Source organism: Myotis yumanensis, unplaced genomic scaffold (genome assembly GCF_028538775.1).
Source record: "Myotis yumanensis isolate MYYU_CA2020_CCGP unplaced genomic scaffold, mMyoYum1.0.hap1 SCAF_3, whole genome shotgun sequence".
Lineage (NCBI taxonomy): Eukaryota > Metazoa > Chordata > Mammalia > Chiroptera > Vespertilionidae > Myotis > Myotis yumanensis.
Genome location: NW_027223754.1, coordinates 76,028,036 through 76,042,214, shown reverse-complemented (window position 1 = coordinate 76,042,214; position 14,179 = coordinate 76,028,036). Strand labels below are relative to the sequence as shown.

The window sequence follows — 14,179 nt, the reverse complement described above, 5'->3', positions numbered from 1 at the left end:
TAAAAGATGGTCTTTTTTATTTATTAAATACATGACTAATATAACATAATAATTTTACTAGAAAAGAACTAACCAAAATAAGGCTTATTTTCTAACTACATTTGTCCTTGGGTGTGGACAGCAGATGACACTAATTGGATTTCTGCTATCAGTCTCCCTGAGTACATTGACATAAGCTATTTACCCTCTGTTTAGGGAGGCAAAAGGCAAATCATTTACTTTTAAGTGTCCTTGGTTTAGAGAAGATAGGATTTGCTAGATGGCCCCAAACTGCTTGGCATCTAGATTTTCTAGGTAGTTGCAAACTGCTATTTTATTATCTGAGTGTCACTGTTCTGCTTGTCCTGGCTTACTGGCCTGTGTCATTTATTCAATTTTAACATTTCTTCCTACAAACTTCCTATAACTTTCACAGACATTCTTACAACTCTCACAAACATTCTTACAACTTTCAGAAACATTCTTATAAATTTCAGAAATAATAAGCTTTAGAAACTACCTTCTTTCTCCTTCAAAATGCATTTCCATGTCTTATGCTTTCTCTATTGCCCCAAAGCCATACTTTCCTTCCAATTAGTTAGAATTCTTAACCTTAATTTTTTAGGTGACATGTAAGTAATTAATATTCCTCAGGTTAGCAATACATTTATATTTAAGAGAGATTTCAAATAAAATACAAGACTTATTTATTAACAGATTCAACTTCATCCTCTAGATTCTCCAGAGGAGGCAAACTCAGATTAATTAATGTTTCAGAATCCTGTGATTTCAAAATATTTAGATGTTTATCATTTAACCCAGTGATGCTCTAAAGCAGAGGTTCTCAACCTTCCTAATGCCACGACCCTTTAATACAGTTCCTCATGTTGTAGTGACCCCCAACCATAAAATTATTTTCGTTGCTACTTCATAACTGTAATTTTGCTACAGTTATGAATCGTAATGTAAATATCTGATCTGCAGGATGTATTTTCATTATTACAAATTGAACATAATTAAAGCATAGTGATTAATCACAAAAACAATATGTAGTTATATATGTGTTTTCCGATAGTCTTAGGCGACTCCTGTGAAAGGGTCATTCACAGGGTGTCGAGACACACAGGTTGAGAACCACTGCTCTGAAGCCTTTAAGTTATCAAAGACTTTGGAAAATTATGTATAGGTCTAGGAGGCTGGAGAAAAGGGTGGGGGCGGGGGGAGGGGAGGGAACGGGAAGGCAACAGGCCCTGCAGCCTGTTCCAAGACCTCTAGCTGCTTGGATTAAAACTGCCACATTTTTCCTTAGAGATAACATGCTAAGGTTTGGGTGATACTGCTGTGGCTTCTGTTTCTGGCCTTCTGGGCCAGCCCTTCCCTGGGCCACTTGTTCTACAGTTGTGAACATTATGTTAGCTTTCTGTTTCTGCCTTTCTCATCTTTATGTACATAGACCTTCTGAGCCTTTTTTAACAGCTCTTCTGCACTTCTATCCTTCCAGTTCTCTAACTTTGCAGTTTTCTTGAGATGTCAGGCCAACTATTGGTGACAAAATGTAATTTTTTTTTATTGTCTAAAGTTTTACATGTCTCATTTTTCCCTGAATGACCCCTCCTCCCCCCAGCCATTCCCACCCCGGGCAAACCCCCAGCACCCCAGTGTCTGTGTCCATTGGTTTTGCTAATATGCATGCATACAAATCCTTTGGTTGCTCTCTAACCCCCCTTCCCCTGCACAAAATGTAATTGTTAATATTTCTTGGCCCAACAGGTCCTCGGGTTCTGGCCCAGAATACTTTCTCATTTGATCTTTTAGTCTTGGTAAAATTCGGAATGCCCTTCTTCTTTGCCTTGCTGAATACTGAAGGCTTTATTTAGGTTCTGAGACCAGGGAACTGCTTCCCTAATCTCTTTAATTATTAGTTCCCTGAGAGATCTCTCATGTGTCCGCTATGGGTTTTGTTGTTAAGGTTCCACTGGGGCTCCCGGGTTTGGAAATTTTACATCTGCTGGAAGCACACCAGAGCCAGCCAGGTGCTCCTTTTCCCAGATGGCCATAGCCAACCTTCAAATCATCCCCCCTTCTTTTCCTGAGAATAATATTCCTAAAACAGACATTAACTCGGGTCTACGTATACACTTGTGGACCCCAAAATGGGACTAGCTTATCAACTAAGCCATGTGGATCTTCCAGCAGAGGTTTTAACTTTTTTTTTTCCTCCAACTCCTTTTACAGCCTAGAAAAGGTGGTTTCTGGTGGCGCAGAAGCCTCCGGGCTGGTTGGATGAGGGGGAGGCTAGGATTGTAAATCACCATTTTAGCTGTTCCCTCAGATTGTCCCCTGGTCGCATAGGGAGGGGAAGGCAGGACAAGGGATCTCATTTCTCTGTCTGCCCTTGTTCTCTTTTAGGCTTCTTTACTTTCACAGAGAGGACGACTGCCCCCACCCCGCCCCCCAACAGAGAGCATAGTCAATCTCCTCTTGAGTGACTGGACTTTTATTATTAACATTTATAATTATTACTGAAAAGCTTTATCATAAATCCTTCATTTTAGTTACATCTATTTATTATATCTTAACAACTTTGAGATTTTTAAAGCCAATTATTACCTAAAGCATTTTCTTGACCAATTTTGTAACAGGGATAACTCAATGTGAAAGTACCATTTTATTTTACTTGCCTTTATAAAAACAGGAGTGCCCTGCTTCACAGCTAGAGGGTACTTCTACAGATCTGTTCCTCCCAGTGTTATGGGGGAAAACAGAACATTGGGGACTAGTTATAGTTATGGGAAATATTAATTATGCTGTTAACCAAGATTGTCCTTTCTGCTCAAAGAAAGGGCATACTAATCTGGCTGGGAGTCATATGCCCCCTGGGACCTGGGAGTCACCCTTGAATCTTTTTTTCTGTACCACCCCCTTAATATTTTTTTGTAAAATACTTATGAACTCATGACTAACTATAACTATCACATACTAATCTTGTATTCTCCCTTCCTCCAAAACTACATAACTTTTTCAAATTTTCTCACATTTTATGCTTAGTTGTAATTCTAACCTTTCCTCCAGGGCCTTAACAACTGAAATAAGCCACATCGACTTCCTTACTTCTTCAAATCCTTTCTGTATTTCAAGCCTCAGGAGATTTTCTCACATGGACTTCTTTGATTTTTCAGTCTCTGAATATTCCCAACTCTCTCAAAGAATGAATCTATACCAATTGGTATTCTTTTTGACAAAATATTTATAATCCTAATAATTATCTTCTTGTTTTATGAGTATATTTGTTTTAGCATTTTTTTCAAATTAAAATATAAACTTAGATCTTCATAACAATTACTTTTTGTTGAGCATTTCTTCTTGGTTCAACATTATAAAAATGTTATATTGTGAGTACCAGTGTAAGTTAAAAAGCACAAGCCTTATTAACAAATTTTACCATTGCAGTCAACATGTAAAGAGTTAATTTTCAAGACTGTATCATGTGGATAGTTATTATAAATAATTCAAAGAAATTATTAAGATTTTAAAATTATCTGAAGATAAATAAAAGATTTTATGATGTATTAAAAGGAGAATGGTGAGAAAAGTTTCAATACCGTTCTTAAGCAAGTTTTAAGCAAAGCGGGAAATGGAGAAATGATAGTTTGAGTAGTAAAAGAAGGTCAGATGTTGGCATAATCAGTAGCTCCTGGTCTAATGACAGTTCAGAGGAAAAAGTATACCTATCACTATTTGTTAATCTATAATTATTTCTGGTTCCGCAATTGAATCCTTTCTGTTACAAGTAGGAGAATTAGAGACAGAGCTGACATATTTAGTTTAAACGATTAAAAACTGGTCTAATAGAACATGCTTCATTTAACTTCCTAAGAAATATATTGCCTTAATCCTCAGGTCTGTTTCTGTGAGAAATAAAGAAATGCTTAATTCACTTAAGAAACTTACTCTTTTATTGTGCATCTGTCTTGGAAAATTCTGTGTAACCTCTTCTAACTTCCCAGTTTTGTAATCCCATAGCTTTCTCTCGCAGTGTAGGATTTATAGGTAAACCATCACAAGATGTACTGCAATAGCAATAGAACCAAACAGCCACAATTATAAAGCAACAAGACTTGCCATTATAAAGCAACATGACTGAATGGGTCTGATGTTACTTACAATACAGCCTTCCTAATTAAGAGCTCCACAAATCTTACAGATATATTATAGCAGGTTTAGACTATCCCAGACTTCATGAAAAGGTAGATAAATGTTTGAAATGGAGCAATAGTTTTTGATTAAAACTCTCCAATGATATATTCCTCCTTTCACTTAATTATGAAAGCTCAAATGAAGTAAACTTTGATTCTTGAATCCTAAATGTTCTTCTATGTAAAATTGAATATGATAATACATGATGAGGGATATCGCAATTGTTAAAAGTTATAAAATATTAAAAATTAAGTAATGCATTTTAACTGTGGTGGACACTGTGTGCACTCAAATTTCACCTTCAGGAGTTAAAGATGCAAAAATATTCAGCTTTTATCCCTTTTAGGAAATTTCCTTTACCTCAGAGAGCCACCCCTGCCTTGTCTGGGATCACACCCTTGTAGGGCAGCCAGCATCTAATGATTGGCAAAAGAGGTACAAACACAAGAACACTGTCAATTCTTGTTATGCAATTGCAAAATATTTGCTTAATGCTTTTCCCAGAATAGCTTGGCTAGTAGATGATTTCCCATATGAACCTGAATCTCTAGAGGAAGAGGATGTAAAATAGGATCTTAGAAGCATTCATTGATTGTTGCCAGCAAAATATTGCGGAAAGCTTTGGTACTGGAGTCCTGTGAGTTTTCAAGTCTTCCATTTCTGCCATAGTTCCACCCACTCCTTCTAAGCCAACTTGAAAGATTTTAATTCAATTTAGTTTCATTTTTTTTATTCCCTATATCTAATCCATCATCATATTCTGCTTTCATCTTTTGAAATTTCTAAGATGTTCCTTTTCCACTGAGAAATCAGTCATCATTTGAGGAAGCATCAGGCTGCAATCAAACGTGTGATATGAAGACAAGCAGAGGTGGATTCAGATTTCAGGTCTGCGTTATGTGGTCTTGGAAAAATCTGAAAAATCTTTCTAATATTCGGTTTAGTCTTTTTTTAGTGGAGATTATTCTTTTACCTTTCTAGATTTTATAAAAAATTAAAAGTAAAAAATATATGTGCACGTGCTCAATCACTGCATAACACACTTTTAGTATGAAATCAATTAAAGCTATAAATAATGACAAAATTTATTTACTTATTCCTCTTTCCCACCCAAGCCTTTCTCAGACAGAAGCTCTTTTCTGGCCATTTTGACTTCATTCCCTTCTTATCCACTTTATTCTATCATTTTATATCACACACCAACACTTTATTAAAAATGTACAACTACATATGCAAACACTATTTGATTTCTGGTTTGTTTTTATTTTTCTCATTAAAACAACAAAAATATACATTTAAAATTAGAGACAACATTATTTTGCTTAGAACACTTTCAATTTAATTCATTAAAATTATATAATTCATACTTTTAGAATACTTAGGTGAAATAAAATGTAATCTTTTTTAAAAATATATTTTATTGATTTTTTACAGAGAGGAAGGGAGAGGGATAGAGAGTTAGAAACATCGATGAAAGAGAAACATCTATCAGCTGTCTTCTGCACACCTCCTACTGGGGATGTGCCCACAACCAAGGTACATGCCCTTGACCGGAATCAAACCTGGGACCTTTCAGTCTGCAGGCCGATGCTCCATCCACTGAGCCAAACCAGTCAGGGCTAAAATGTAATCTTAATACATGTGAACTCACATTAATATTTAAGATTTGTAATCAGAAAAAATATATAATTTTTATTTTACTCAGCAATGCATCTATTTTTTTCAATTTTTAAAACTAAACAACTTGGAGGAAAAAAAGTTTATTATAAATAATTATGGTAAAAGGTTACAATGACTCAGATAAATTATTCTGAAAATTGTAGAAATGATTCCATTTCCACATGGAAAAATATAGAATATTATGCAACTTTTATTATTCAACTAATTCTATTTTTCTGTTGGAATGCTTGTTTTCATTAACAGACCAAACAGATATTTAAAAAATAATGGATAAAATGTGTTTTATGTAGTCCTCCAAATAAGAAAAGTAATTGAGATTTACTTTGAGCTACATTATATCAAAATGTTCCTTTTTCTCCGCCTCCCCCCCCCCACCCCCAATTCCTCACCATACAATTTTAACTGAAATGGAGTACTAATAATGATTTCTTATACTGGTAAGTGCTTCTCACTTTATAATCTGTCTTCATATTCATTATATTTTTCAACCTTCACAATAACACTGGGAGAAAATTCAATAGAAAAAAATCAAAAGAAGTTAAATGATTGGCAGAGATCACGCAACTGGTAATTGAAACTAGAAATTAAAATCAAATAATCTGATTCTTCAATTAGTGTTCTGTATTACGCAATAAGCAGCCAATATTCCACTTAATATTTTCTTACTATGGAAAGCTTACTTTATTTTCTTTCATATTTCAAAATCACTAATAAGAAAGTAAGCCAACTGACTCACTCCACCTAAAAATGGGTAAGAGTTTACCTGGTTTATTTAACTAACCTGCTTTTAAAAGAAAATAAAAATAGATATTGGGTATAGTAAATCCAGATTAAATCCTTTGGCAGGTATATCATTATATTAATTTCAGTCTTTTTTAATATAAAAGAATATTATGCTTATTAAAAAATAAAGAAATGGAAATATTTTTGGATGATTTTCTACTTTAAGTTTTTTCTACAGTTCTTAAGTTTTATCCAACTCATTTAGTTGGGTACCCAGGTCAACAGGAATCCCTAAAAGTTCGTTTGCATGCTATGTCCTTGTATGTATGTAATTCAGCAAATTACATATATAGATATGTAATATATATGTATATATACATATATAGATATGTAGATATATATCATATCTTCTTTTTTAAAAAATTTAATTCTTTATTATTTAAAGTATTACATATGTCTCCTTTTTCCCCCATTGACTTCTCCCCAGTCGTTCCCACCCCCCAGCATATGCCCTCACCTCCCTACTGTCTGTGTCCATGGGTTATGCCTATATGCATGCATACAGGTCCTTCGGTTGATCTCTCAACCCCTCCCCACACTCCCCGCCTTCTTTCTGAGGTTGGATGGTCTGTTTGATGCTTCTATGTCTCTGGATCTATTGTAGTTCATCAGTTTATGTTGTTCATTATATTCCACAAATGAGTGAGATCATGTGTTATTTATCTTTCTCTGACTGGCTTATTTCACTTAGCATAATGCTCTCCAGGTCCATCATGCTATGGTAAATGGTAAGAGTTTCTTCTTTTTTACAGCAACATAGTATTCCATCATCTATTGAAGGATACTCTGGTTATTTTCATCTTGTAGTTTAGATTAGATTTCCAAATATAAAAATAAGTGGAGGGCATTCTGATAAAGAGAAATAAAATAAGAATTATTTAAAGAAGAATGACTGGTTTTGGTGCATAGGAATACAATGAAGAAACTAGGTATAGACTGGGGTGCAGACTTGCAAGATAAACTATATGTATTTTTCATTTATTCATCCATTCATTTATTTGAGAGATATTTAACCTCTATTGTAATCCAGGAATTATTTGAATACTTTGATATTAATTAGTGAAATTAGATAAAAATCCTGGCTGTCTTGGATCTTACATTCTGTGGATGGTGCAGCCTGTGATTGTTGGTTGTGGGATGGTGAGTAGGCCTCGACTATGCTAGTGACATCAGCAATAGAGAAAAATGAAATATAGAAAGGACAAATAAGATAAATAAGCAACATTGCCTATCAACAAACTGGATGCTTAGGAAAACTGTTATTCTTAATAAGGGTGTCTGGTGGACCCACACTATTGATTATACATGTAATCTACCTGAATACAACAATGTACCATTCATGATCTTGATTTTATTTATGACAAAGAGTTCAAAAAGGATTCAAGGCACCTTACAGAAATATGTATAGTAAAATTAGATAAATCTTCACACTCTGTTTCCAAACTCTCAGAGATTGAGTTTTTCTAACAAAAATAATCTGCTTATCAAGATCACATATTATTCACAAAGCCCAGGGGGTTCTCTAGAAAATTGTCTTTCTTGGATGGCTAAATAATTATTTTAAGGATTGCACGCTTCTATAATTCTTACTTCATTGGAATTTAAGGATTGATGAGCTCAAAAATCTGTTGAAGATTTAGGAGCTTTTCAAGGAAATGATCTATATAAATACAGGGTTTTACATTACAATATTCTCCTTTTTTATTGCCATGTCAAGGTGGGGCTTGCTCAGAGAGCAGCTTATGTGGCATTTACTCCATAAGCTGCTGATTATGTTCTTTAATGTCTGGGAGGCTCAGCTTCTCACAGATGGTGCTGCTGTAGTAACAACTTCTGAGCATGATATGTCACTCATCGCAGGCTCTCTACACAGTCACGATTCTTTTTAGGTTTCCAGTGACATTTGAAGTACATCATATTTGACAGTTGTTACACTTACTTGATAAATAGCATTAATGACAAAGTTTTTGTAATGTTTTGTTTCACTAACACCATTTACAAGTTAAAGAAGAGTTTGTGTTAACACAAAACATAAATTTGCAAATGAATGAGCAAATTACAATAATTTTCTAATTAACGAAAAGAAAATTAAAAACAAAATTACCCTCAATTACCAGTAAATTTCAGTTTTTAAAGACCTGTGAATTGCTTAATTTACTTGCCTATTATAATTATTTTTCACATTTTCATCTGTTCTTTTTCCATATGGCTTTGAGTAACCTATATAATTTTAATTGTTTATTATTTACATACTCTCTTCTTTTCCCTATAATGATATTTTCTGAAATTACTTGGAGTTTGGATCAATGTTCAATAACATTAATAAAGAACATTACTATTTAGCTACAGCTTTGGCACATGTTTTATTTAGAATTATGTGCTCATGCTATGTGCTCTATTTGTCTTTTGACATCTAGAGTATAAACTCTTAAGTATGAAGGATATAGTGAAGTCTTAAGGAGAAGTCAAGTGTGCTGAAATTGTGGGGGTTTAAAGGGGAGGAAGAAAAATATGAAGTCAAATCAGCAAAAAAAATAAATAAAAATGTATTTGAGAGTTACAAAATAGTCATAGGAATGTAAAATACAGCACAGGGAATATAGTCAATAATGTTGTAATAAATATGTATGGTGTTGGGAGGGTACTAAACTTATTGGGGAAATCATATAAATATCTAATCACTATGCTGTACACCTGAAACTAATATAATAGTGAATGTCAACTATCATTGAAAAAACTTTTTTAAAAAACTACAATAGTCATTACTTGATTGAGAGTAGTTAAAAAGAAACAAACCATCACTTATCTACCTTGGGAACTCCATGAGGACAAGAATGTTGCCTGTCTTGTTCACATCTGCATCCCTAGCACCTAAAACAGCACAGAAGAAATATTTGTTGAATGAATATAATTATAATGAATGAATAAATATTTATTGAATGAAAATAATTAATTTTATGTGGGAGGTGTGCAGTTTGCTCTTTGATACTGAATTTGTTTTAGCCTTTTCAGAGCGATACCTATGCCATGGCTAGAGCCACCATGGTATTACCTCTGCTAAGGCAACAATGCTACCTTTCAATGTACAGTATCCTTGGAAGCCTTTCTAATTTTGATGTGAACTCTCAGACCGACATCATGAAATTGTTATCTTAAGCACAGGTAGTGACTAAGAAGGCCTTAATTTACCTTGACTAAAGATTAAACAGGCTTCTTCCTGACTACAGGCCCCTGACCTTCCTTACATTAGAACATTTGCTTTATGCTTTAGAAAACTTTTCAATGTAAATTCTTCCTTTGGTCCTTTGAGATGTAAATCTTCTCCCAGCCTCTTATCAGTTTTACAACCCAGAAATATATTTCTCAAGGATGTGGGGACCATCCATTTGAAATGCAATCATCAAGAAAGATGTTGCCCCTATCTCCCATTTCTGTAGGAGAGCAGGAGCCTAACTTCAAGAAGCTCCAATTAGCAAACACAGTTGGACTCATCATATTGACTAACTTCCCTCCTGACTTCCTTCTGTACTTTTTTGCTAGCTCACCCTGTCACTTAAAATCTCTACTATCCCCTGCCCAGCACTTAATCAAGTTCTCTTTCCTACTGCAATAACCATGATCCCTATTGTAATAGTATTAAATAAAGTCTTCATTATTGGTGTAATTTTTTCTTTGACATAAGTTTTGAGAGAAATATTGTGACTTTAGTTGTATCTGAATCTCTATAATTATGAGCTGAGTAGGACTATTGTAAAGAGTTACCAATATGGTGAATTCCTTTAAAAGTGAAATAACAGCCCTAGCTGGTTTGGCACAGTGGATAAAGCATCAACCTGTGGAATGAAGGGTTCCAGGTTCAATTCTGGCCAAGGGCACATGCCTGGGTTGCAGGATTGATCCCCAGTAGGGGGCGTGCAGGAGGCAGCAGATCAATGATTCTCTCTCATCATTGATGTTTCTATCTCTCTCTCCTTCTCCCTTTCTCTCTGAAATTAATAAAGAAATATGTTTAGAAAAAAATAAAAATATAAATAAAAGTGAAATAACAATCACATGAAGACATAATGAATAAAATTCATCTTCTCTAATCAGCAGATATTTGTTTTCACGAGAAGCTCGAGGCTCCTTTGGAATAGAAGGAGGCTGTCAAGGTTACAAAGGTTTGACCCATGATTTATGTAGGGTGGTAGAAGTGTCCACCTTTTTATCATAGCTGGTTCAGTTTAGGTCATTGCACTTGGCATAGACCTGAGTAGAGAGATCTTTAGAAAAAGCAGTGCTTCTAAGGGAGTGAAATACTGAGTGAGGTTGGCCATTCTGATGCTACTTCTAGAGGTCACCCCTTTTATCATCTTAGAACTCAAGCTGCTCAGATTATGTCATTTTGGTAGTAAGAAACAGAACTTTTATATATTTTTTATTTTGACTATTGCCTTTTATTTCTTAATTTTTTTCTCAAAATTTGAAAGAATTTTTGTAAGCTTCTTTTCAAATTTAAATAGTGAAAATTTATTATTCATAATAATTTTTATTAGTTTAAGAGAAATGAAATGTTCTTAAAAATACTCAAATTCTGGTAATTTCATTTAAAAGTTAAATCTTTTATATATGTATGTGTGTCTGTATGTAATATATATATTTAAGTTTGCATAGATTTTTGTGACATTAATAATTAACATATATATTTATATACAATCATTTATATGTTTTTTATAAAATTTAGAGCTAGATTTTCTGCTACTACAATATGCATGCATTTTGTTCCTGGTGTATGATCTATTTCTTAGTGGAGATGATATAGAGAAAGACTACAAATTATATTTCTTTACATGTTATTTATTTACAAACACATATACACACATTATATATATAACTATACATGCATATGACTATACATGTATGGTGAACAAAGTTTATAAAATAAACATATTTTGTGCATTCTCTACTATATCACATTGACTTGAAAAAATAATAGAATGTTGATTACATGGGGTTTATTATATATAAATTTATACATTTATTTTAAAAATTTATAAGATAAATTTCAAAAAGAATTATTTTACCTTTACTTGGATTTTGATCAACTTTTCTAATAGTTAGGATCAAAATATCTGAGTGAGGCCTCTGATGGTATGTAAGCTCCAAGCCCCTTCTAAAATCAATGAAAACATTCTAAAGATTTCCTTTATTTGACTCTAAGTTTGTCATTGATTTTTCAGGATGTCAGTTTGAGTGTAATCTAAAGAAAGATTGGAGAACTGCTTAGTCAATATGCCATTACTCTTCATGAATTTGCTTGATTATCCACTTACTTTATTGGATATTGGGTAATAGTTCAACAGTGTAGTTCCTGACTGGCTACATTTTTTTAAAGCCAAAAATGTGGCTAATCTTGTGTCTGAACATACATTATGTTTGCTAGTGACCTTCTTCTACATGATCCCAGTTTTCTCACAGATTCTAATGCTGTAATTTAAAAGTTTAATTAACATGAAAACACTTGGCCTTAGAAAAATTTAGCCTTCCTCTTTGAGTAAATATGATTCAAAGAACCATCAAGTAAAATGGCAACTCAATTTAATGGGGATTAAATATGCTCTGACTATGTAATGAAAGGTAACTCAAGTTACATTTCACCACTACAGAAACATTTAATTTTAAATCAATTAAGAAACAGTAATTTGAGGGTCAATGCCCAGGGTAATGAATGGCACCTCAAAACAAGAACAGTGTTTGGAATAATTTTGTAAAATAGAGTTTTAGCCTGGTTTTGCATGTGTGGGTATAGAAATTTGATTGCAACTACCGACTGTATTCACCCAGTTAAAATATTTCACCTTAATTTCACCTGATAGAATACTATTAACTCAAAAACTTATAAAATAACAAAAACAAATAGTTGTAAATATCTGAACTGACACCATGGGAATAATTATAAATGTACATTGATACACAGTTAGTTTACATTCTGCAACTAGAACTAATATTCAGAGACTAATTGTATTAACAACATAATCTAATCTAATAAAAGGGTAATATGCAAATTAACCATCACTTTGACACAAAGATGGCAGCGCCCATAGCAGCCTGGACAGTGGACAGCAGGGTGTGGCGGCTTCGTTCATGTGGCGGTTTCGTTTGCGTGGCGGTGGTGGCGAAACCCCCAGGTCCAGCAGACAGAGGACAGCGGGGCATGGCGGCTTTGTTGCCATGGCAGTGGGGAAGCAGTCAGGCCCCTCAGAGAGCAGAGAACCTCAGAGAGTGGGCCTAAGCCTTCAATAGGACAACCCCAGATGGCTCCTGGATTGGAGAGGGTGCAGGTTGGGCTGAGGCCTCCCCCCCACCCCCCATACAAATTTCATGCACCAGGCCTCTAATAATTGTATAAAAGGAAACAGAAGCTTAGAATGGTAAATATCTTGATAAACATTACAGAATTCAAAAGCAGGTAAAGGCTGGCCCCATGGGTTTTATTTTTGTATCACTCTGCTATACACTTAATATAGTTTTGACAGAAAGTTTTCAGATAATTTTTCTGGTTTTGATTCTGGTCAAGAACCACTCTCATGGAGGTTGCTTTCCGATTCCTATGATAATGCAAGGCAGGGAAGTTATTTCCTTTCAACACACATGTTATGACCCTACAAATATTTTAGTTCCTGTAAATGGATCTATCAATCATTGCAAAATCCCAGTACATAGCAATGACCTACTTTCTACTTTGTTCATCCACAGTGATGCCTGTTATTGTGATCTGGCCAACTGCTCTTTATTCTAATTCTTCCTGGTTCTCAAACCTGCATTTGGCTTTGCATGTTGGCTCTCAAAATTTGCTCCAGGTTTGTTGTTGTGGGATTCCTTTGGGATGCCCCTCCACATGTCCCTTCAGTCTTTGCTCTCTAATAGTCTTCTGGAATTTGTCTTTCTTGACTAAAAAAACTTCACTAAAATGAAGATACCCAACTACCATTCTTTCTGATACCACAAAGACACAAAAAAATGACTCCTTAGTCAGGCCCAATCAATAGTTTCTGATTGATAAATAAATTAAATGATCTCTATATGTGTGCAGTTAGCCATTAGGCACTCTGAGACATAGAATCTACATTATGTGCAAGATTGTTCTTTCAGTGATTTTCTTTACAGATTTGCTCTTTACACACCTGTGAGCATGCTGGAGTTGTGGCTGTTGCCCAGTGTTTGCAATGTTGTCATCATTCCAGTGGTTCACAAATGACATGTGTGGCTTCAATGGGAGAGGATTTAAAAACCTCACTGGTTTTTGGCAAAAGATAACCTATCATCAAATGAGTGACTCCCTCCTAACTATAATTTTAAAGCTTAACATAGTCTATTTTCAAACAACCACTCCTACTACCTCTTAACACATATAGTACCCCAGCCATTTGAACTAATTGAAATTAAAATTTGATGCTGATTTTAAACTTTTTTTTCTTTCCAATTTTTAAATTCATTATTCTAGTAATACATTACACTAGCTAAGTAATGTAGAATAACAATAAGCAAATAATAAAAAATA

General features: G+C 34.3%; 1 pseudogene; it reads right to left on the bottom strand.

Annotated features, from left to right (window-relative positions):
- Window positions 1-12,834, bottom strand: part of LOC139006203 (protein FAM200C-like) — a 49,737-nt pseudogene extending 36,903 nt beyond the window's left edge.
- Window positions 12,835-14,179: the final 1,345 nt, after the last annotated feature.